The 25,139-nt window shown below is 41.7% G+C and overlaps 1 protein-coding gene across 2 annotated transcripts in view; it reads right to left on the reverse strand.

Moving 5' to 3' along the window:
• Nucleotides 1–25,139, reverse strand: part of CRYL1 (crystallin lambda 1) — a 154,642-nt gene that overhangs the window by 122,720 nt on the left and 6,783 nt on the right. The window lies entirely within an intron of this gene.

Here is a 25,139-nt window from a genome sequence, read left to right on the forward strand (position 1 = left end):
TTGTTGATTTTATTCATCTTTTCAAAAAACTAGCTGTTTGTTTTATTAATATTTTATATAGTGTTTTTGTTCTCTATCTTATTCAATTCTGCTCTAATTTTTACTATTTCCTTTCTTCTGCTTTGGGTTGCCTTTGTTCTTCTTTTTCTAGTTTTTAAGGTGTGATGTTAGGTTGTTCAACTGGTATCTCTCTTATTTTTTAATATAAGCCTGTAATGATATTAACTTCCCTCTTATTACTGCTTTTGTTGCATCCCAGAAGTGTTGATATGCCATACTGTCATTCTCATTTGTTTGTATATATCTTTTAATCTCTGCTTTTTTTCTTCTTTGAGCTAGTCATTTTTAGAAGTATGTTGTTTACTTTTCACATTCTTGTAGGTTTCTTTACTTCTTTTTTGCAGTTGATGTCTAATTTCAGAGTATTATGGCCAGAGAATATGCTTGATATAATTTCAATCTTCTTGAATTTGTTGAAGCTATTTTTATGGCCCAATATATGGTCTGTCCTTGAGAATGTTCCATGTGTACTGGAGAAGAATGTATAATCTGATGTTCTCGGATGAAAGGCTCTGTAAATGTCAGTTATGTCCATTTGGTCTAATGTGTCATTTAAGGTCAGTATTTCTTTATTGATTTTTCTGTCTGAATGATCTATCTAGATCTGTCAATGGAGTATTAAGGTCCCCAAGCTATAATAGTGTTTTGTCAGTTTCTACCTTTAGTTCTGTTAGTTGCTTTATATATTTTGGTGGTCCCTGATTGGGTGTACATATGTTAAGAAGTGTTACATGTCTTCTTGATGTAGGACCCTATTTATCATTATAAAATGTCCATCTTTGTCTCTTGTTTCCTCTGTTATCTTGAAGTCTATTTTGTCAAATATAAGTATGGTTATACCTGCTTTTCTGTGGTTGTTATTCGCTTGGAGAATCATTTTCCACCCTTTTACTTCAAGTCTAACTTTGTCTCTAAATCTTAGATGTGTCTGCTGAAGGCAACATATAGTTGGGTTTTGTTATTTGATCCAGTCTGCCACTCTGTGTCTCTTTATTGGTGAGTTCAGTCCATTTTCATATAAGGTAATTATTGATGCTTGAGGATTTCCTATACTTCTGTGCCTCCATTGGTTCTTTTCCTTTGTGTTTGTCTGTTGTTTCTGCTTGATGGTATTCCATATGGACAAGAGATATATGAAAAGCTGTTCAACTTTACTAGTTATTAGGGAAATGCAAATCAAAACTACAATGATATAGTACCTCACACCTGTCAGAATAGCTATTATCAACAAGACAATTAATAACAAGTGTTGGAGAGGCTGCGGAGAAAAGGGTACCCCCATTCACTGCTGGTGGAAATGTAGACTGGTACAGCCACTGTGGAAGGCAGTCTCGCAGTTCCTCAAAAAATTAAGAATAGAGTTACCATATGACCCAGCAATCCCTCTACTGTGTACCTACCTGAAAAACTCAAAAACATTTATTCAAAAAGATATGCCCTCCTATATTCATTGCAACATTATTTACAGTGGCCAAGACATGGAGACAACCAAAATATCCTTTGATAGAGGGCTGGATAAAAAAGATGTGGTACATACATACTATGGAATACTACTTAGCTATAAGTAAAGATGAAATACTGCCATTTGCAACAACATGAATAAATCTTGAGAATATTATGCTAAATGAAGTTAGTCAATCAAAAGCTACAAACTTTATGATTTCACTTATATATGGAATATAAAACTGAAATTCACAGACACAGACAATAATATGGTGGTTTCCAGAGAAAAGGTGGTGGAGGAGGTAGGAGGAATACAGGGGGCCGAATATATAGTGATAGAAAATAGTTTGACTTTGGATAGTGAGCATACAGTGCAATGTATAGATCACATATGTACACTTGAAACCTATATGATCTTATTAATCAATGTCACCTCCGTAAATTTAATAAAAAAGAATTTTTAATAATCCTAGATATCTGGTATATTTTATATTTTATGAAAAAATGGAAATATTCACTGTCTTCATTTTTGTAATGATGATGTTATTCAATGTGAATACAAGCTCTACTATATAAAAATAATTTATAATAAAATTATTAAGTGATTTTACTATGGCTCTTGTTCACATATACAAATAAAAAAAATATTACTGATGTGAGGATTATTACTACTAAGGTCCCGCTTTTGTTTCCCAGTTCTACCCATTTGGAAAAAAAAGATAAATAAATAATACCTGAATCCAATAAATTTAGCCTTAAAAACTACAGATATTTAAATGAAATGCATCAAATCATAAAGGTGGTTCTTTTTTTATTTAGTCTATCTTATTCATTTTGGTGACACAGATATCACAGCACAAATGGGTCACAGACTTGCCCACGAACATCCAGCTGCGAAGCAGCATGGGATGGGCCATTTTCGGAACCTTTCTCTTGAACACATTAAGAGGAATCACTTCCTCTTCCTGACTCTTCCTGTGAAGCTTGGATGCCTCTCATTTATAAAAAAGAATCCTGCCTGACCAGGCGGTGGTACAGTGGATACAGCATCAGCCTTGGATGCAGAGGACCCAGTTTCAAACCCCAAGGTCACCAGCTTGAGTGTGGGTTCATCTGACTTGAGCACAGGCTCACCAACATGCGCTCAGAGTTGCTGGCTTGAGCGTGGGATCATAGATATGATCCATGGTCGCTGGCTTAAGCCTAAAGATCACTTGGCTTAAAGCCCAAGATCACTGGCTTGAACCCAAGATCACTGGCTTGAGCAAGGGGTCACTGGCTCTGCTGTAGCCCCCCGGTCAAGGCATATATGAGAAAGCAATTAATGAACAACTAAGATGCCACAACAAAGAATTGATGCTTCTCATCTCTCTCTTCTCCTGTCTGTCTGTTTCTGTCTGTCCCTCACTTTGTCTCTCTCTCTCTCTTACTAAAAAATAAAAATAAATTAAAATTAAAATGGAAAGAAAAAAGAAAATCCTGTCTAGTGGAATTTATTTATAGGACTACTTGGTACAATTTACTGCCTTAAAATCTGGAGATTCAAGGTACTCAATACACTGAAGAGAAAGAGAAGAATTCGTGTGCACTTCTCCCTCACAAATATTCCTGACACCTGAGTCCCAACCTGCTGAGCTACTAAGACTGCAGGGCTTGTATGTTCCCTTCTGGGAGCCCCAGTGTACCTAGCAAACCTGCCATCTTCTTTCAGGCTTTCCTTACCAACAGGCTGGGTCCCATGTGAGCCAATACTGTGACTTCCCGGACTGGACCAAGATGAGAGGCTGAACTGAAGGCAACTGTGCACAGAGGACCTGCAGTCCAGCTTCTGAGGGCAGCTTGGCTCCAGAGGACATCCCTGTGAGAGACTGTGCTAACAATGGCATGTGGCCACCCAATCAGCTCATCCGTCTTGGAAGTTTGAAATAAAGACTTAGAAAGCAGACTGGTCAAGGGCAGGACAAGCAAGACCTGGACAGCCAGTAGCAGAACCACAACAATGGTGGACATTAGAAACACAGGCCCTGAGACAAGAACCTGCAATAACCCTTCCATTCTAGAGCTGCTACTAGTTACCAGAGCTACTGTCTGACCATCAGAGGCTCAGGTATCCCCTAAACAATGTGTTATTTCTATGACAGCAAAGGCTTCCTGTTTTCCTCACAGTCTCATAAATGATCCTCCTCGACAGATGTAATCTGAATACTTTCATCCTTGACAACCTGAAAGGACCTAGCATCTACTTCGCTTAGAGATTTAGTGGGCCTATGAGCTGAAGGAAATGACAACAAATCTAAACTGCTCAGTTTTGGCCCTGGCCAGTTAGTTCAGTTGGTTAGAGCTTCATCCCAAAACATCAAGATTACAGGTTTGATCCTCGGTCAGGGGACATATGGGAAGCAATCAATGGACATACAACTAAGTGAAACAATAAATGAATGCTTCTATCTACCTACCTACCTATCTATGTATCTATCCATCTCTCTCTCTTCCTCCCCCTATCTCTCTAAAATCAAGCAATAAAAACAAATTAAAAAGAAAAAAACTGTCCAGCCCTAGCTGGTTGGCTCAGCGGTAGAGTGTCAGCCCGGTGTGTAGAAGTCCCAGGTTTGATTCCAGCCAGGGCACACAGGAGAAGCACCCATCCGCTTCTCCATCCTTCTCCCTCTCCTTTCTCTCTATCTCTCTCTTCCCCTCCTGCAGCCAAGGCTCCATTGGAGCAAAGTTGGCCCGGGCGCTGAGGACGGCTCCACGGCCTCCACCTCAGGTACTAGAATGGCTCCAGTTGCAACAGAGCAACATCCCAGATGGGCAGAGCATCGCCCCCTGGTGGGCATGCCGGGTGGCAGGCACATGCGGGGAGTCTGTCTGACTGCCTCCTCGCTTCTAACTTCGAAAAAATACAAAAAAAAAAAAAGGACTGCCCAGCTTTGAACTATATGATTTATACAAATTAGACCTGCAGCAACAACTAAGTCTAGGAATTAATGGCATTGATAAAAGTTAACTACCCATATATTTATTGCCCATAAATATAACCAGAATATAAGTGCTCATACCTGTGAACTGTTAGTAGCCACCAAAAACAAAACAAAAATGAAACGCTTCAATTGATAAGTATTTGTTATCACAGGGAAACAAGAAAGAAACTTAACAGGGCACCTTGTTCCTTTACTAGGACTATTTTCTTTTCAAAACTTATTTTAAGAAATAAAAAAATGGAAAAAGAGTAATAAACATCCCCATATTTCTACCATCAAGAATTAACAACAACCAATCCTGACCTATTTGCTTCTGGTCATCTGTTAAACCTAAAAAAAAAAAAAAATTAAAGTTCCTCTAGCCTCCAGTCTCACAAAACTGTTTTCTGCTGAACTCAGAGGTTTTAAATGCCAAAGCTCAATGACATAATGATTAACCATTTTGCCCTGAGTAGCCCACGTGCTCAATTCATCTTCACCTTTAACTTCAGCAGACCAAAGCAAACGTTTGGACTTTCTCCCAAATGTCCTGAGTCAGTTGAGATCAAATCAAAGGGAGGACAAGGGAGCCTCTTGTTCCTTCTCTGGGACATCGCTATGCATCAGGGAAGAAGGAAGCCAGCCGTGTAACAGCCACAGCCAGTGGCCTCATACAGATGACATGCAAATGAAGACTCTACCTAAGGGATGGCCTCAAGGCCCTTTTCCCCTGGCAGGACACCGGCAGAGGGGACAGATGTGCTACACATTAAACTACAAGATCGCTGCACACCAAGACCTGCTGTGCAGTATCTTGAGGGGAACCTGGATTACAGGCTGGGAGGAGCTTTCAGACACTCACATCCAAACCCCTCGCCTCCCCTTCAAGCTCCACAAAGCGACATGCCACAGTCAAACATAGCTGCTTGGCAACATTTTGTCCCAGTTATGACTAGTTCCAATATTTTTCATGGAGTATTATGGGAGGACTTCTGCCTCAGGCTTTACAGAAGATGTAAATAAAAACCTAGAAAAATGATATGACTCCCAACAGCTTTTGCACCTTCACACAGGACACACTGTTAACAGTGAAGAACCTTCCAGTTCCAAGTGCATTGGGGAGTGGCTGTTGTACACCAGAGCTACCTCTAGAGGTCAGCCTAGCACCAGGACTCAAACTAGTATTTGTCATCCTTCAGCAAAGGTAAACTTTTACTTAAAATTAGAGAAAAGGAAATGTTAATGTGATCAGGTGGGATATAGGTGATTTTTTAATATTTCTATTTTTGAAGTTTTATTGAAAAGCAGCATTCCTTAAGTTAAAAAGATAAAGCCAACGGAGAAAGTGGAAACTTTGCGCACAACTGGCGGGGTTGTAAAATGATGCGCTGCTGTGAAAAATGGTATGGTGCTTCCTCAAAATATTAGGAATGGAATTACCATATCATCAAGCAACCCCACTTGGGGGTGTATGTCCAAAAATAATGAAAGCAGGGCCTTGAAGAGATATTTATACATCCATGTTCATTTGAGCGTTGTTCACAGTCGCCAAGCAATCTAAATGTCCATCAGTGAATGAATGGATAAACATATTGTGGTAAAATCACACAATGTAGTATTATTCAGCCTTAGAAAGGAAATCCTGACACCTGCTACAACATGAATGAACTAGGACATTATGCTGAAAGAAATAAGGCAGTCACCAAAAGACACATACTGTATGGTGTCATTGATCAGAGGCCCCTAGGAGTCAAGTTCATAGAGACAGAAAGCAGATGGAGGTTGCTGGGGCTAGGGGAGGCATACGAGGAGTTTGTGTTTAATGGGTATGAAGTTTTATTTTGGGAAGATGAAAAGTTCTGGAAATGATGGTGGTAATGGCTATACAACAATGTGACTGTACTTAATATCACTGAACTGTACACTTAAAATGGTAAGGAAGGTAATTTTTATGTAATGTGGTTTTTTTACCACAACTAAAAATTAAAAAGATAAAGACAATATGCCTTCTTTATTAAAGGAGAGATTGCTTTAACTGGCATTAAATTTTGTTTAAATTTGAATCTTCTAGAAGGTAAAAGAGGTCAAGTCAAGCAAGAACAAAACTCCATATGAACAACAGTTCAGAAATAAGTTAATTTAAGGACCAGCTTATAGATTTTGCAAAAAAAAATCTTTTTAGCTGGAGTTGTTCCAATTGACTCATGTACCAATCTAGGCTCTGGACTTCCAAAAACACATGGTGAATAAAACACATTATTTATCTCTGCTCCCTCCAGAAATCTCAATAAAACCAAACTGAAAGAATCATCCTAACTAGACTTATTGTGATCACTTTACAATATATAAAATATCAAATCACTGTATTATATACCTGAAAATAATATGCTATAGGTTAATTATACCTCAACAAAAAATTTTAAATTAAAATATAGGGCCAGAGGTGAAGGATATCAAGATATACAACAAACAGAAGATCAAATTTTTTGGAATATGGGGAATGGTACAAAAGTGGTAAGGTGAATGACCAGGGGAGTGGACAAAGCTGATACTCATGTCTGGGGAAAGGAACACATCTATCAGAAGGAAGACAGAGTCTCCTAAAAGACCTGGCAAAGTCAAGGTCTGCAGATACCATGTTACAAATCACCAGGGAGAAGCTCCCTCCCTGCTCCTGTGGAAACTCAACTAGACCACACTAGACACAGGAAGAGGGCAGGTGTGACACACTGCACAATCAGGGAGCTGAGATCAAGTGTAAATAATGAATGGTGAGAGCCCCCCCCCCCATAAGCATGCACTCTCCCCACCACGCACTCTCCTTAGATGAGCAACAAGGCTGGGTGGGGAGTCAGCAGGTTCTCTTCTGGAGGCACTGTGTATCAAGGAGAAGAAACCCACAGGTACTAACACCTGGAGATAGATCTCAGAGAGAAAGCTGGACCTGCCATCTCCCCGGAAAAGGTGCCCGGGGGCTATGAGCCCACTCCCCACACACAAATCCCGTAGTTTGTCAGTGCCTCTTTCTTAAGCACAACACACCGTTACCCATCACTAGTCAGCCTCTAACGTTAAAGACAGGGGCCGACACAAAAACAAAATTCAGTTGGTACTATGAGGAAATCACAGCAATGCAAGAAATGAGTAAAAACACTGTAATATCCTCAGAAAGATGGTGGAAGATATTATATCCAAAACTCAGTAAGAAGACAGAGTCAGAAAGAAACATGAAGAGAAAGAAAACTGCAAATGAGATACATGGTAGTTCAAATGGAAATTTCAGTACAAAGGCTTGGGGGGGGGGGGTCAGTCGGTGGAAATCCCTGGGAAAAAGAACAAAATGACAGAGATGGCCCATTGGAAAGAAGAGAAAAAATTAAAGAACTTGTATACGTGGTCCAACATCTGACTAGTGGAGTTCTAGAAAGAGTTCTGCTGGGGAAGGAAAGTTAGTAACTGAAATAAAGCCATCATTTGAACTGTCTGATGACAGACAGGTGACAGCATGATCTGTGAACACACAGATAAGTGAGAGCGAATGACTCAGCTGAACCCTTGGCCCAGGAGAGAACAGAAAAAAAGATGGTGGGGTGGGGAGGATTGTAAAGAAATAATACGGCCCTGGCCAGTTGGCTCAGTGGTAGAGCATTGGCCTGTGGATGTCCCGGGTTCAATTCCCAGTCAGGGCACAGGAAAAGAGACCATCTGCTTCTCCACCAACACCCCTTCTCTTTCTCTCTCTCTTCTCCTGCAACCATGGTTCGATTAATTCAAGTTAGTTGGCCCCCTGCATGGAAGATGGTTCCTGTTGCCAAGCAACAGCCCCAGATGGGCAGAACATCTCCGCATAGGGGGTTTGCCAGGTGGATCCCAGTTAGGGTGCATGTGGGAGTCTGTCTTTCTATCTTCCTTCCTCTCACTTAATAATAATTAATAATAATAATAATAATACAAAAATATATCCCAAACAGAAGGGTATGTTTCCAGATCAAGTGTGAAGTGTGTCTGCAGGGAGACGCTGGACAGGAGTGCGGGTCTGAGTTATTAACTTGGTAGAAGTTGTCTGCATGTATTTCTTTGTATTTCTTTAATGAGGTTTTTTTTACTATAACAACCTAGACCAGGGGTCCCCAAACTTCTTACACAGGGGGACAGTTCACTGTCCCTCAGACCATTGGAGGGCCTGACTATAAAAAAAACTATGAACAAATCCCTATGCACACTGCACATATCTTATTTTAAAGTAAAAAAAACAAAATGGGAACAAATACAATATTGAAAATAAAGAATAAGTAAATTTAAATCAACAATCTGACCAGTATTTCAGCGGGAACTATGCTCCTCTCACTGACCACCAATGAAAGAGGTGCCTCTTCTGGAAGTGCGGCGGGGGCCGGATAAATGGCCTCAGGGGGCCGTATGCGGCCCGCGGGCCGTAGTTTGGGGACCCCTGACCTAGACCCTTAGCTACTTAAGAGCAGCACTCATGTGCTACCTATAATCTGGTGACCTCTTTTCTTCCAGTCCCAGGCAGAGGGGTGCTCTGCACTGTACTTACTTCCTACTTCAACAGAGACCAATTAGAAAACAGCAGGCCAGGATCTCTTCTGATGGCGTTGACCACGTGTGTCACCAGCCTGTTTGGTGGTGATGTAACCATGTTTCTAGTCCCAGACAGGGCTCTATCACTGACACAGAGGCCCAGCCAGATTCTCTGAGTGTCCCAGGGCCCAGCACACATTCTCACCACACATGCACAGATTAAGTTCATGCTCCACAAAATCCCAAACGAGTCCCTGAAGCGTGAAACCTCAGGAACAATGTCCAAAAGTACAGTCTACCTCCTGCATGAAGTATCAAGTGAACATTTTTCTCTCATTCATTCATTTTTATCATTTTTTAACCCTTTGAGTAATATGAACGTTCATGTATGTCCTCGTGCCTCCTGACCATCAAGACTATAATTGTACAAAAAGTTTTATTTTAAAAATGTGTAAACAACATTTAAAAAAGGCAAATGTACATTCTTCTTGTTTCCATAAATTGGTTATCAAACAAACATGATTTTAAGCTAATAAAACTGTAAATGGAACTAATTTCATTTTTTGAAAATAAACTCACTCCCGGGGGTCAGCAAGCATGAACAAAACTCACTATTCAAAGGGTTAATGTTTTTGAAGTAGAAGGAAAGGGGAAAAGAACATCAAAAATATATTTTTTTAAAAAGCCCAGATTTTGTGTAACAGTACAATGTTTTTATTATTTTTTTTAATTTATTTATTTTTTACAGAGACAGAGAGTGAGTCAGAGAGAGGGACAGACAGGGACAGACAGACAGAAACAGAGAGAGATGAGAAGCATCAATCATTAGTTTTTCATTGCGTGTTGCAACACCTTAGTTGTTCATTGATTGCTTTCTCATATGTGCCTTGACCGCGGGCCTTCAGCAGACCGAGTAACCCCTTGCTGGAGCCAGCGACCTTGGGTTCAAGCTGGTGGGCTTTTGCTCAAACCAGATGATCCCGCACTCAAGCTGGCGACCTCAGGGTCTCGAACCTGGGTCTTCTGCATCCCAGTCCGATGCTCTATCCACTGCGCTACTGCCTGGTCAGACCAGTACAATGTTTTTAAAATCATAACTGTCTCCAGCTTTTCAGAGGCTATTCACATAATTCCTAGCCCAGTCCCTGATTTATCTGAATATGAAAACCAATCAGGGAAGTACAGGGTGGGGCAAAAGTAGGTTTACAATTGTTCATAGGAAAAATACAATAAGTAATAATACAAGAATAAACTCTGGGCCTTGGCCTGGTGGATCAGTGGATAGAGTTTTGTCTCAGAGTTCCAAGATCACACATTTGATCCCTGGTCAGGGCATCTATGAGAAGTAACCAATGAGTACACAACTAAATGGAACTAAGTGGAATGAGATGATGATTCTTTCTCTCTGTCTCCCTTCCTGTCTTTCTCTCAAATCAATAGAAAAAAATTTAAACAAAAAAAAGAATAAACTGTTTCAAGTACTCACACCTGTAAACCTACTTTTGCCAAACCCTATATATAAATTTAAATATGCCATAGAAAGAAAGAAAACTCCCTCCATCTGTCCCTCAGGACAGCTGAGGCTCTGCCCAGGTAGTCACTGTCCCCACTTTCCCCTCTCCTCTCTGGGCTCTCAGAAGTTCTCGGCGCTTCAGGCTAGTAATACCTTTGGGATTTGGGGCTGCAGAGATACTCAGTGAGTAGAGGGCCTGCTTGGGCCTCACATCTGTCAACTTCAGCAACATTTTCACTAGAGAATCAGGCATTGGCCCAGTTAATAGAAGCGTGTTTTTTTTTTTTTTTTTTAGAGAGGAGAGAGAGAGAGAGAGAGAGAAGGGGGGAGGAGCAGAAAGCATCAACTCCCATATGTGCCTTGACCAGGCAAGCCCAGGGTTTTGAACCGGCGACCTCACCGTTTCCAGGTCGGCGCTTTATCCACTGTGCCACCACAGGTCAGGCTAGAAGCGTATTTTAATTTGCTATTCGTCATTGTAAGAAACCCCACAAGGAGCCAATCCACATGATTGTTGAGTATACACCCCCTCACACTGAGTGAGCTTCACAGCCTGCCTTCACCATTAACATGCATGTGGCTATAGGCACAAGCACATGGGATCATGGTATAAGCGTGTATCCTCAAAATGTTCAACAGTCACTCTTCAACCTGCCATCTGGAGATAGTCAAAGCATTCTGATGTCCCCCAGTTTTTTTAAATGTACCATTGGCGTACATAACTTTCACAAATCAGATAAAGTAAAGTATTTCTGCTGGGGAAGGAACATTAGCAACTGAAATGAAGCCATCCTTTGAACCGTCCTGATGACAGCCAAGTGACAGTATGATCTGTGAACACAGATAAGTAAGAGTGAACGACCCAGCTGAATCCTTGGCCCATAAGGGCAAACATTTAGCAAGAGGACTGTTGATGACTTCTGAATTTTTCAGTCCAGTTGGTTCAGTCAATCCACTTTCCTGTACCCTACCTTCTAGGAGCGTTGCTATTAACCCACTAAACAGCTTCCTGCCCAGCAACAAAATGTAGTTACCATTTAGGTGAGTCTCATTGTTCTTCAATAAAACAGGAAAAATGTCCATGAATACATTTTTTCTTATATTTATGCCTACATTGCATTTATTTTTTGGTAATTATAGCAAATTTTTCATTGTTTTCTAACCATATATGGTCAATGTATAAAAACAATTTTTTTCCACCTGACTTGTATTTCTCCAGCCTTGGAATTTTACCAATAAAGTCTATGTTCAAATTTCACCTTTTTAAATTTCACCTAATAGTAAAGTATTCACTATGAACTTGGCTAGAACAGCTCAACTTCTCCTGGGATTTCCTATTAACTCATACATCACTATTTCCTGGCAGAAGGGAGGAAGACAGTAAATAGTTTAGATTTTGTGGGCCATATGGTCTCTGTTGCAACTACTCCTTGTGGAATGAAAGCAGCCACAGATGATATGTAAACAGTGGGCATGGCCATGTTGCAATAAAACATTCTTTGTGGCAGGACAAGCATTGGAACTGACAGTTCTGCCTCACTTCCTACATAAGTGGAATTCCCAGGGTGGCAGGACAGCTGTAGTAAGATAGCGCCGGAACCCCCAGAACCTAGAATCAGACAATCTACCCACAGGAACCAACCAAGGCCAGTGTATCACCTCTCTGCCATCTACTGTCACAGTCTTGGGGGTTAAGGATTTTGGCAGGGCTCAGCTCGGCTCACTGGGGCTCACTGGCATGGCCACAGTAAGATGACGGGTTGGCTGGGGGCTGTTGGTCTAAGATGTCTTCACTCGTCTAACAGTTGGTGCCAGCCAGTGTTGGCTGACAGCTGGGCCACCTGTCTCTAGCAGGCAAGGTTGGCCTGACCAACAAGACAGAGGATGGAGGATGGAGGATGGGTTCCAACACCTGGCCAGTGCAGGTCCCCGGCCGAGCCCAGAGTCAGGGAATGGGAGCAGCAAAGTTACATGGCAAATGGGGATACAGACAAGGATTGGGGCAATGTGTGCTCATTTTATGATATATTATCCTCAGTTACTCAGGTCCAACATATGTAGAAAAACTTAAAGTCAACTTAAAACTAGAACGGAGCAATCCAGGAGAACCCAGGTCAAAGCTGAGACCAGGATGCTTCAGCAAGTGTACAGGGGTCAGGGCAGCAAAGTAAAAGTGAGCCCTGAGGCCCAGGTACCAGGAACACCAAGTTCAGGGCCAAGCAGTTCAGTAACTCAGGAGATCAAGTCCAGGACAGCCATCTCGTCTCAGAGGTCACTTCTGGTGGTTTATTAAATCCTTATCTATTTAGAAAGCAAGATCATTTTCAGGTGGACTGAGGACATCTTCAGCTTGCTGGTAGAGAGGTGGCAGTGAAGACACTGGGAAGAGGAGGTTTCCCTAAAGAAGGAGATTTCAGATTGAGACAAAGCAGCTTGTTCTCTGCCCCAGACTGGGTTGATCACTAAGACATCAATGTGGCCCACACCAGGAAGTCCTGGTCCCTCAAGGGCAAGATTATCTCCATCATTATATGGAAGTGAGATAGATCCATATCATACAAAGTAAAATTGGGCCCTGATCAATGGGTCCAAATGACAACTCTTACTTGATATTTTTCTTCTTAAAATACATTCATCTTCTCAAATTCTTGAGCTCTGGTCTGTGCCCAGCACTGGGCATATAATGCAGAACAAAAACCAAGTAGTGAAGCACCTGCCAATGTGGTTTTCCAAGGTCAAGCTACTTCCCTATTCTGATATTTATTTATTTTTTTTTTTCATTTTTCTGAAGCTGGAAACAGGGAGAGACAGTCAGACAGACTCCTGCATGCGCCCGACCGGGATCCACCCGGCACGCCCACCAGGGGAGATGCTCTGCCCACCAGGAGGTGATGCTCTGCCCATCCTGGGCGTCGCCATGTTGCGACCAGAGCCACTCTAGCGCCTGGGGCAGAGGCCACAGAGCCATCCCCAGCGCCCGGGCCATCTTTGCTCCAATGGAGCCTTGGCTGCAGGAGGGGAAGAGAGAGACAGAGAGGGAAAGCGCGGCGGAGGGGTGGAGAAGCAAATGGGCGCTTCTCCTGTGTGCCCTGGCCGGGAATCAAACCCGGGTCCTCCGCACGCTAGGCCTATTCTGATATTTAAATGGGTTGTCTTAAGTTACTCATTATGCTAACCCTGGTAGGAAAATATTGGTCTTGGCCGACAGCTTCTTTATTTTATTTTTTAAACTCACTAAGTTCTCTGGGCATGGTATAAGTTTTGATAATAATTTCTTAAGCCTTCTAATGTTGTAATATTGAAAAAAGCCAACCTCGTCCAGTTGAAGTTCATTTTACAAGTTCAGAATCAAGATGTACCATTTCTACTCATTTAAGACCAGTATTTAATAGTTTTCACACACACTATTTCCATGTAGAAATAATGAATTTCAACATTTTATTTTCTACTACAGATTATTCAGGAGAATCTAAATATGGGAAGTGAATCCAACTACAATGGTAGAACTGATGGCAGAAAAAAGATGATGAAAAACATGGCCAGAAGAGCAAGCAGCCTTTTGAGACTAGAAAAGTTTCCGATGGCTCAATTAAGACAATTACTGAACTGGTGCCTGTGATGTTCCAGGCTCCGTGGACAAGAATCATGCACGTTGCTATTTCTGTGCCTACATGGCTCTAACAAGATCATGGAACACATGAAGAGGTACTGAGAATCCTGAAGCTCACAGCCTAGTGTAATGGACGAAGACCACCAAACAGAGCATCATGAAAGGACACCCATTGGGCACAAACTATTCCGACCCATCAGTCAATTCAACCCAATCAGGAAGATATACTGTTTATACTTCTTAACAAAAGGTCCCCTTGACATGAACTAACATTGTTAGCCTGCAAGTTGACACAGTTCATTCACTGTAAGAAGGAGCATTAATTAATTCTTTCCTGGATGAAAAACTTCTGAAACTCACAACTCACCTTATTGACCAAAATAATTACAAAAGTAATATATGAACTCAGTTCTGTTAACCTGGTCTCTCTGTACAGGAAAGGCACATTTAAAAGTCTTAAGAGGGGAAAGCAGATGCCTTTACGTAAGTCACTAAACCAAAACTTTAGTACTACCTAAGCAGGCAACATGACACTCTTCAGCCTTATTTTCTGAAGCTCTTTGCACACAGTAACTCCAGAAGAAAGAGAAAGTCACGAGATTCCCTACTTTCAGCCAAAGAAGAACCACCATTCTGCATGTTCACGCTAACTCAGCTTAACTGTGAGCTGTAAAGATTCAGCCCGTTACTGAGGAAAGAGCAGCGTATACTTTTTATTCTTAGACACGTAAGAATTCAGTATATTTGCTTTTTCTTTATTAGCACATTTGCAGCTAATAATAATAAATTATTTTGAAATTTTTGGTTCAAAAGTCTTACAAACTGATATCTAAAATGTCAGTCTAATCAGGTACCAGTAACATTAAGAAATAATAGCTTTTCATCAAGCAAAGTAGAATAACAAGAAAATCTATAATATGGCCTTATGGAAAAGAAATTTTAAAACTCTACCTACAACTTCCCCTTATACTCCCTGATGCCTAAAAAGACTTTAAAAGTGGCCAAATATAAGTAAATAAATAAGTATAAATAAAATAACCTTTAATGATACACTTAAAAAGAAGTTCTAAAACACAAATACCCCAAGATATAGAACCAAAAAGAACTTTTCATTTGGGTATGTTAGTTTTCTCTTATGACTGAGATAAAATTGGCTTTATGATATAAAAGATGAAATGCTAATAGAGTTGAAAAGTATGGAGTAAAGGTTGGCAAGCTCTATAAAGCCCACTGGCCAAACCAGCTGCCACCCCTATTATATGTCCTATGACATAAAGAGAGTCTATATATGTTGAAATGGTTTTTAAAAAAAAAATCAAAAGAATACTACTTTGTGACATGTAGTCACAAAGAAAATTACATGAACTCCAAAGTTCAAAGTTAATCCATTATATTCTACTGGAATACAGCCATGTCTACTTGTCTATTCAATACATATTGCCTACGATTGCTTTCACTCTACAAGGTGTTAGTACAGAGACTATATGACCTAAAAGGCTAAAAATATTTACTGTCTGGCCTTTTAGGAAAAGTCTGCCAACCCCTGCTTTGTAGCCCAGGCTGGGCTAGCCTAAAGCATGGCTTAATTAGAGGTTAGGGGTCTCCTCTTCCCCAGGCAGCTCTCTCCTCCAACAGCAGGCCAGTTATTAAGCTAATATCTCTCAGCTCCAAACCCACCACCATAAACAGTAGCACCAGAAAACCAATTAAAAGTCCGGGCCTGCAGTAAAGTCAGTAGTATCACTGCCTAAGTATATGAGGGCCAGTATTACTATCAACTATTATTTTCAAAATTGGGTTTGCTGTGTCTCCCTTATACAAACCACTTAATGTGGGAATAAAAGAAAATTTTAAACAAACAGATGTATAAAAATTTTACTTATTTAGAAATGCTATAAATTCTTTTAAGTTCTCTACAACTGATAAGGAAACTCATAAGTTAAAATTTTTGGCTTTTGTTGTAGTTAACAAACTTAGTGTTTAACACTGTAAGTTTTAGTTTTAATGGATGGGCTTAGGGAGTAATGCATGTAAATAGTTTTTGTTCCAGGCAGTTAGCATTAGTTCAGAGGACTGCAGTCAGCAAGCAGTTAACCATTTGTTTTCAGGAGGACCACACAGATCAAAGTGTTGTCAGAAATGCCCGGAACAGGCCCTGACTTCAGAAGGCCTAGGAATAGCCTGACGAGGCGGTGGCGCAGTGCATGGAGCGTCGGACTGGGATGCGGAAGGACCCAGGTTTGAGACTCCAAGGTCGCCAGCTTGAGCGCGGGCTCATCTGGCTTGAGCAAAAAAAAAAGCTCACCAGCTTGGACCCAAGGTCGCTGGCTCCAGCAAGGAGTTACTCGGTCTGCTGAAGGCCCTCAGTCAAGGCACATATGAGAAAGCAATCAATGAACAACTAAGGTGTCGCAACAAAAAACTGATGATTGATGCTTCTCATCTCTTTCCGTTCCTGTCTGTCTGTCCCTATCTATCCCTCTCTCTGACTCTCTCTCTGTCCCTGTAAAAAAAAAAAAAAAAAAGGCCTAGAAACAAAAAAACCTTTTTCCCAGTTTCAAATCCCTTACCCACCCCTTACTTCTCCTTATAGAAAGTCCAGTTTGAGATGAGATGTTAAGACAGTTTTTAGGGTACAAACTCACTGTCTTCTCTGATCGCTGGTCCTCTGAATAAAGCTCCCATAAAGATTCAATCACTATCTCTGTGTATTTGCTCTTATGACAGACAGCACAAACGCCGCCTTCTGGTTTCACAACTGTATTCTTCTTAATGGTTTTTTCATTATCAATAAATTACTTCCTATTAATCCCTACATCACCTGAATGAAATCAAATATTGTTATTTGTGTTACCATGTTTCATGCCTCAATACCTTTTAAAAACACTCTGACTGAACCTCTTAGTTCTTTTTTTATGATCAATGTTCTCTCAAGAGGTATGCATCATTGTCCTTCAAACAATGCTGAGGTTAGGGCCAGGACACACAACCCCCATCAAAAATTTACATTTAACTTTTAATTCCAGGACCCCACAGAGAACAAAATCTGCACATGTTCAAGCCCCCTGAATAACATAGCACAGATCAGTACATGCAGTCAGTCCTGAACATCCTCAAACTCCCAACCACAGACTGAAATCAATACATGTATTTACTGAAAAAACCTATATATCAGTGGGCCCATACAGTTCAAACCCATGTTGTTCAAGGGTCAACGGTACTTTCTTTTGCATTACACTAGAACAGTGGTGGTCAACCTGGTCCCTACCGCCCACTAGTGGGCGTTCCAGCTTTCAGGGTGGGCAGTAGCAGAGCAACCAAAGTATAAATAAAAAGATAGATTTAACTATAGTAAGTTGTTTTATAAAGATTTATTCTGCCAAACTTAGCGAAAATCCGACATAAAGTACTTGGTAAGTAATTAGTATTATATGCTTTAACTTGCTGTAACTCTGCTTTATAAATTTTATAAAGTAAAGTTACTTCCCTAGTTTATAAATCACCATTACTGTGGAACCGGTGGGCGGTTAGAAAATTTTACTACTAACAGAGATACAAAAGTGGGCGGTGGGTATAAAAAGGTTGACTACCCCTGTACTAGAACATAAGACTTCTGAGCTGTTTTTATTGGGGTTCAAATTTTATCTTAAGACTTTTGGCCCTGGCCAGTTAGCTCAGCAGTAGAACATCAGCCCAGCGTGTGGAAATCCCAGGTTCAATTCCTGGTCAGGGTACAAAGGAGAAGGATCATCTGCTTCTCCATCACTACCCCCATCTCCCTCTCTCTCTCTTCCCCTCCCACAACCATGGCTCAAGTGGTTCGGGGAAAGTTGGCCCTGGGCGCTGAGGATGGCCACATGGCCTCGCCTCAGGTGCTGAAAATGGCTGGGTTCTGAGAAACGGAGCAGTGGCCCCAGACAGGCAGAGCACTGCCTGGTAGGGAGCTTGCCAGATGGAGATGGATCCCAGTTGGGGTGCATGAGAGAGTCTGTCTCTGCCTCCCTACCTCTCACACTTAACAATTAAAAAGAAAAAAAGACTTTTAAACATTTGCACTTCCAAAACTATGATAAACCAGAACCTCTGAAGGGCTTCTGCTTACAAAATCATAGAATCCTGTACAACAACCATTTTTATGTATCAGGGATTCACAATTACAGCAACTAAGGATAAATGTCAAGGCTCGCCTTGCCCTTTATCCAAAAAAAGAAAAGTAGAAAAAGAACTCAAAGAAGATTATATATACACACACACACACACACACACACACACACATAAATGGCAAATAAGCATGTGAAAAGGTTCCACATTATAGGTCATTTGGAAAATTCAAATTACAATGAGATATTACTACACACTTATCACAACAACCAAAATTCAGAACACTGATACCACTACATGCTGGGGAGGATGTGGAACAACAGACACTCATCCGTTGCTGGTGGGAATGCAAAATAGTACAGTTTGATGGTTTCTTACAAAATTAAACATACTATTACAATGTAATCCAGCAGTCATGCTCCTAAGTATTCACCCAAAAGATATAAAATTTCTGTCCACATCAAAACCTGCACCATATGTTTATGGAAGCTTTATTTATAACTGCCACACTTGGAAGCAATCAAGATGCCTTTTAGTAGGTGAGTTGGAAAAAAAAACTGGTATATCCAGACAGTGGAATATTAGTCACCTATAAGAAATGAGGCCCTGGCCGGTTGGCTCAGTTGTAGAGTGTCGGTCTGGCGTGCAGGATCCCGGGTTCAATTCCCAGCCAGGTCACACAGGTGAAGCGCCCATCTGCTTCTCCACCCCTCCCCCTTTCCTTCCTCTCTGTCTCTCTCTTCCCCTCCCGCAGCCAAGGCAGAGCATCGCCCCCTGGTGGGCATGCTGGGTGGATCCCGGTTGGGCGCATGCGGGAGGGAGTCTGTCTGACTGCCTCCCCATTTCCAACTTCAGAAAAATACAAAAAAAAAAAAAAAAGGAAATGTGCTATCAGCCTGGAAAAGGAAAGGGAGAGAAGCTGGAAACTGAGTTCCATCGCCAATGGTCAATGATTTAATCAACCATGCCTATGAAATACAGCCTCCATAAAAAAACAAAAAGAGGCCCTGACCAGTTGGCTCAATGGTAGACTGTCAGCCTGGCGTGCAGGAGTCCCGGGTTCGATTCCCGGCCAGGGCACACAGGAGAAGCACCCATCTGCTTCTCCACCCCTCCCCCTCTCCTTCCTCTCTGTCTCTCTCTTCCCCTCCCGCAGCCAAGGCTCCATTGAAGCAGGGTTGGCCCAGGCGCTGAGGATGGCTCTGAGGCCTCTGCCTCAGGCACAAAAATGGCTCTGGTCACGGCAGAGCAACACCCCAGATGGGCAGAGCATCGTCCCCTGGTGGGCATGCCAGGTGGATCCCGGTGGGGCGCATGCGGGAGTCTATCTGACTGCCTCCCCGTTTCCAACTTCAGAAAAATACAAAAAAAAAAAAAAAAAGAGAAGCTCAAAGAGCTTCCTGGTTGGTGAACACAGAGAGATTTGGGAAGAACAACACTCCCAGAGAACATGGAAACTCAACACCCCTTCCCACAAACCTTGCTCTATGCACCTCTCCATCTTGCTGTTCCTCAGTTACATCTTTTTATAATAAACAGGTTAATATAGTAAGTATGCTGGTTTCCCAAGTTCTGTAAACTGCTCTATCAAATTAACTGAACCTAAGTAGTGGTGGTGAGAACCTCTGATGTATGGCCAGTTGGTCAGAAGACCAGGTGACAACCTGGCATCTGAAGTGCAGGATGGTCTTGTGGGACCTGTGAAATCTGATGTTATCTCCATGTAGACTGACTGTAGGACACCCAGCTGGTGTCAGAGAAAAGCTGGTGGTGAAGAGGTAAAAACCAACATGTCAGAATCTCAACTATTTAACATGGGAATCAAAAACTTTCTCTGTTGCCCGACCAGGCGATGGCACAGGGGATAGAACAACAAGCTGTAATGCCAAGGACCCAGGTTCGAAACCCTGAGGTCACCGGCTTGAGCACAGGCTCATCCAGCTTGAGTGCAGGCCCACCAGCTTGAGTGCAGGGTCGCTGGCTTAAGCATAGGATCACTCACTCTGCTGTAGCCCCCAGGTGAAGGCACATATGAGAAAGCAGTCAATGAACAACTAAGGAGCCGCAACGAAGAATTGATGCTTCTCATCTCTCCCTTCCTGTCTATATGTCCCTATCTGTTCCTCTCTCTGTCTGTGTCACAATAAAAAACAAAAAAACAAAAAAAACTTTCTCTGTAAAGGGCCACATACTGATATTTTAGGCTTTGTGGACAATTTAAGGTCTTTGTGACATACTCTTTTTTATTTTATAAAACCTTAAAAATACAAAACCAATCTTAGCTCATGGGATACACCAAAAAGGCTACAAGGCAGCGTGTGGCCAGCTGGTGGTGTATACCAACCCCTGATGTGACACATGTGACACACAATACAATTGAGTAATTCTATTTGGATCCACTTCTCACTCCTCCCTCTCCCTGTAGGATATGAGTCCTCAAGACCAGAGTTCATAGTCCACTATGATCTATGTTTGTTACTGAACACCCAGGGCCAAGATAAGCATAGAAGAGGTGCTCAGTCAGTGATTTTTTAATGAATGAAATCAGGAATAAACCAATCAGGAAAATAACTGTTTTATTTAAACCCCCTCCCCCAATGATTTCTATAGGGGGCCACTGGTGTTCCACCCAGAACTCTAAATCCCTTAAACTAGTAGTGGGTGCCAACCACCCAGTTTTTGAATTCTTTGTTGCTAAAGGCTCACACCTGTCCTCTCCCTTGGAGTAGACCGCACCCAGACTAGAGATCAGGAAATAGCTGGGAGTTCTCACCAACCAAGGGAAGAGGGCCCCCCAGGCAATGACTGATAGAGGATTATGAAAGCAAAACTCTCCTGCCTTCAGAGGTGACAGACTTTGCAGAATACTTCATGCTCCAGAACTCCCCTGGAATCTTGATGAGCCTGGGACTTCTGAACTGATGCCCTCAGCTGGCTTCTTTGTGTTTATCCTGTCCTCTCCTTCCCACACTGGCTCCTCCTGGGAGTACTTCCTTCATCAGCCACTAGCCCAGGAACCCTCACCTCAGGGCCTGATTCTGAGGGTCCTGACCTAAGACAACCTCAGGTATTGATAAAACAATGTATATTTAGATGCTCAAAGATTTGAAAAGTGAAACCACAAAGAATGAGCAAACAATAAGAAACTATTAAAAATGAACAGGTATATTTAGAAAAGAAGCAAATAGAACTTTTAAAATGAAAATTTAATTACGAAAATAAACTCAGTGGATGGTTTAAACAGAAGATTAGACACAGCTAAAAACAGAATTAGTGAACTGAGAGAAAGATCTAAAAAGTGTATCCAGAATGTATCCCAAAGAGATAGGGAGAAAAAATATATATAAGAGAGGGTAAAATACTATAGACATGTGTTGTGGGATTGTGCATCTGAAAACTATAATTTTGTTAACCAGTCTCACCCCAATAAGTTTAATAAGAAGAAAAAAAATAAAGCCAGGATAAGATGAAGAGAGAGAGAGAAAGAGAGGTTAAAATATGAATGATTGGTTCAATATACATATAGTCATAATAATCCTAGAAGAAAAAACAGGGCCAGCAATGTCACTCTTCAGGATGTACCCTGCAGACACTCTCGTGCGCATACACTGGGGACATAAGCCCCAAACTGAAAACAGCTCTAATGTTCATCAAAAGGATAAAAGAGAAATAAATTATAGCAGAGTCACACCATGGAATATTATAAGGCAATGAAAACAGATGTACTACAGCTATAAGCAATAACATGGGTAATCTCAGAAATATTTTTTTAACTTTTTTTTATTGATTTTAGAGAGAAAAAGGGTGTTGGTCAAATAAGTTTGAAAATATGATATATAAGTTTGCTCACTTATAGTTTGCATTGGGTGTGGGGACAGGCTGTAAGAAGGCAGGGTCGTTATACCCTAAGGCTTAGTTTTAAGACTAAGCCATTCCCACCCTAAGTGACTTTGTATCAGAGACTTTCTTGTTTGTATATTGGATTAAAGGTTTTCATTTCTACACTATAAAATGGGGCAGACTGGGAGCTTGCTCTCTCTTGGTTCCTGAGATTAGCATTAGAGGAGAGAGCAGAGAAAGGAGAGCAAAGAAAGGTCACATGGAGGAGAGGAGAAGCTGCCAAAGTGGCAGAGTGCTGAAGGAGAAGTCAGTTTGTGCAGAGAGAAGGAGATGGGGAACAGAGGTGAATAAGGCTGGTGAGGTACAAACCTTTGATTCTAGGAAACTCAGTAAGTCAGTGGCTTTGGGAGCCCTGAATGGAAAGGGAAGTGTTTTCCCACTGTGTGTATTTCTTGCCTGCCGGGTGCAAGCTAGGATTAAAGCTAATGGCCCACAAGTTCTTGGCTCCGTTGTTTCATTACCATCTGTCAGAAACAAATGCGAACCTGCATGGGCCAGGCGGCTGCGATGGTGGCCGAGCCTACTGGCTTTACAAAGGGGGAGGAGGAGAAAGAGTGGAGGAAAGAGACAGAAACATTGATTTGTTGTTCCATTCATTTATGTACTCATTGGTTGATTCTTGCATGTGCCCTGAGGATTGAACCCACAACTTTAGTGTATCAGGAGGATACTCTAACCTACTGAGCTACCTGGCAAGGGCTTCAAAAATATTTTTATATAGCACAAAAATGAGCAAAACTAAACCATATATTGCTTGGGGATTGTTGGTCAAATAAGTTTTTAAATATGATATATGTTTGCTCACTTATAGTTTGCATTGGGCGTGGGGGACAGGCTGTAAGCAGGCAGGGTGGTTAAAGCCTAAGGCTTAGTTTTAAAACTAAGCTTTTCCCACACCCTTAACTGATTGCATGATGTGAGATGGTGCACTCTCCTGAGGAATCCCATTATGCCTCAGATAAGTGACTTTGTATCAGAGACTTCCTTGTTTGAACACTGGATTAAAGGTTTTGATTTCTATACTATAAAATGGGGCAGACCGGGAGCTTGCTCGCTCAGTTCCTGAGATTAGCATTAGGGAGGAGAACAGAGAAAGGCCATGTGGAGGAGAGGAGAAGCAGCCAAGATGGTGGAGTGCTGAGTGAGAAGCAAGTTGAGCAAGGAAAAGGAAGGAGATGGGGAACAGAGGTGAATAAGTCTGGTGAACTAGAAACCTTTGATTCTAGGAAACTCAGATAAGTCAGTAGCTTTGTGAGCACTGAATGAGTGGGTTTTGGAGCCCAGTGTATGTTTTTACTTGCCCACTAGGTGCAAGCTAGGATTAAAACTAATGGCCCACCAGTTCTTGGCTCCATTGTTTCATTACTGTCTGTCCGAATCAAACACGAACCTGCATGAGCCAGGCGGCTGTGATGGTGGCCGTGGCTACTGGCTTTTGAGAGAGAGAGAGAGAGAGAGAGAGAGAGAGAGAGAGATATGATAATACTACGTTTTAGGCAAAGTAATGGTAAATACAAAATAAAAGATATTTGTTGTTTCTGGTGGGGAGGCAAACAGTCAAAAACAACAGTTACACACAGGGTATTCATAAAGTTCTAGATCCCAAGTTAGATAGTATGTTTATGAATATCCCTTGTATTATATTCTTCATAAACTTGCATAAGTGGTCTATCTGGTTGCATACCATATGTCTCCATGTATAGGACGCACCATTTTTCAAAAAATTTGGGGTCTAAAAACTGGGTGTGTCTTATACAGTGGTTATAGGGGGTTTTTTTACTTGCATTTCCTGCTTTTTCACACGGATGAGGAGTTGTATGCATTTTATGATGAATAAAACTTGAGTTCAATAACTTTATGTAATACATTTTTTTTCAAATTTCAGGCCTGTACATCTTATACATGGGAGCATCTCATATATGGAGAAATATGGTATATCAGATATATTAAAAGTAGTATTTGCAGGATCTCTAGAAAGCAAATAGTACAGATGGATGTTGACAAGCTCAGGCCCATCCTTAACATGTATACAGACCAGGGCTAGAATCTTGTGTCTTACCGGGTCTGTGAGCAGGTTACTTACTGACCATTCATAGACTCAACTTTTTCATAAAATAATGGCAATTAAAATCTACCTCAGAGGGTTCACTTTGAGAATCTACCATATTAATGGTAGATTATTAGACTATAAGCTCCATGGTGGAAACCGCTTTATCTGTCTTATTCTTCTAGCAAATGCCTGGAATGTAGTAGGTATTTATATGTCAATTCCTCTTCCTTCCATAAAGCACAAATAAAGCATTGTGGGAGGTTAGCTTTATAGCAGTCATTTTATTTTTTGGTTTGTGTTTGTTTTGTTTCATAGGTTAATATATATTTTATCTTGACATTGGCTACATGACACTATATGTAAGACACAACTTGATTTCTCTGGGTTCCAGGTTCTTAATCTGCTACACAACAGAACTAGACTCAGGTATAAAATTTTTTGATCTATAGCCTGACAACATACCCTGTATTTTATTCTTTTCAGAAATTAAATGGCCCTGGCCAGTTGGCTCAGTGGTAGAGCGTCAGCCTGGCATGCAGAAGTCCCAGGTTCAATTCCCGGCCAGGGCACACAGGAGAAGCGCCCATTTGCTTCTCCACCCTTCCCCCTCTCCTTCCTCTCTGTCTCTCTCTTCCCCTCCCGCAGTCGAGGCTCCATTGGAGCAAAGATGACCTGGGCGCTGGGGATGGCTCCTTGGCCTCTGCCCCAGGCGCTAGAGTGGCTCTGGTCGCGGCAGAGCGACGCCCCGGAGGGGCAGAGCATCGCCCCCTAGTGGGCAGAGCGTCGCCCCCTGGTGGGCATGCCGGGTGGATCCCGGTCGGGCGCATGCGGGAGTCTGTCTGGCTGTCTCTCCCCGTTTCTAGCTTCAGAAAAATACAAAAAAAAAAAAAAATTAAATGATAAAGCATATTTCTGTGACACAAAAATGCAAATTCAAGTTACACATTCACGGAGAGCCCT

This window comes from Saccopteryx bilineata, chromosome 2 (assembly GCF_036850765.1).
Source record: "Saccopteryx bilineata isolate mSacBil1 chromosome 2, mSacBil1_pri_phased_curated, whole genome shotgun sequence".
Taxonomy (NCBI): domain Eukaryota; kingdom Metazoa; phylum Chordata; class Mammalia; order Chiroptera; family Emballonuridae; genus Saccopteryx; species Saccopteryx bilineata.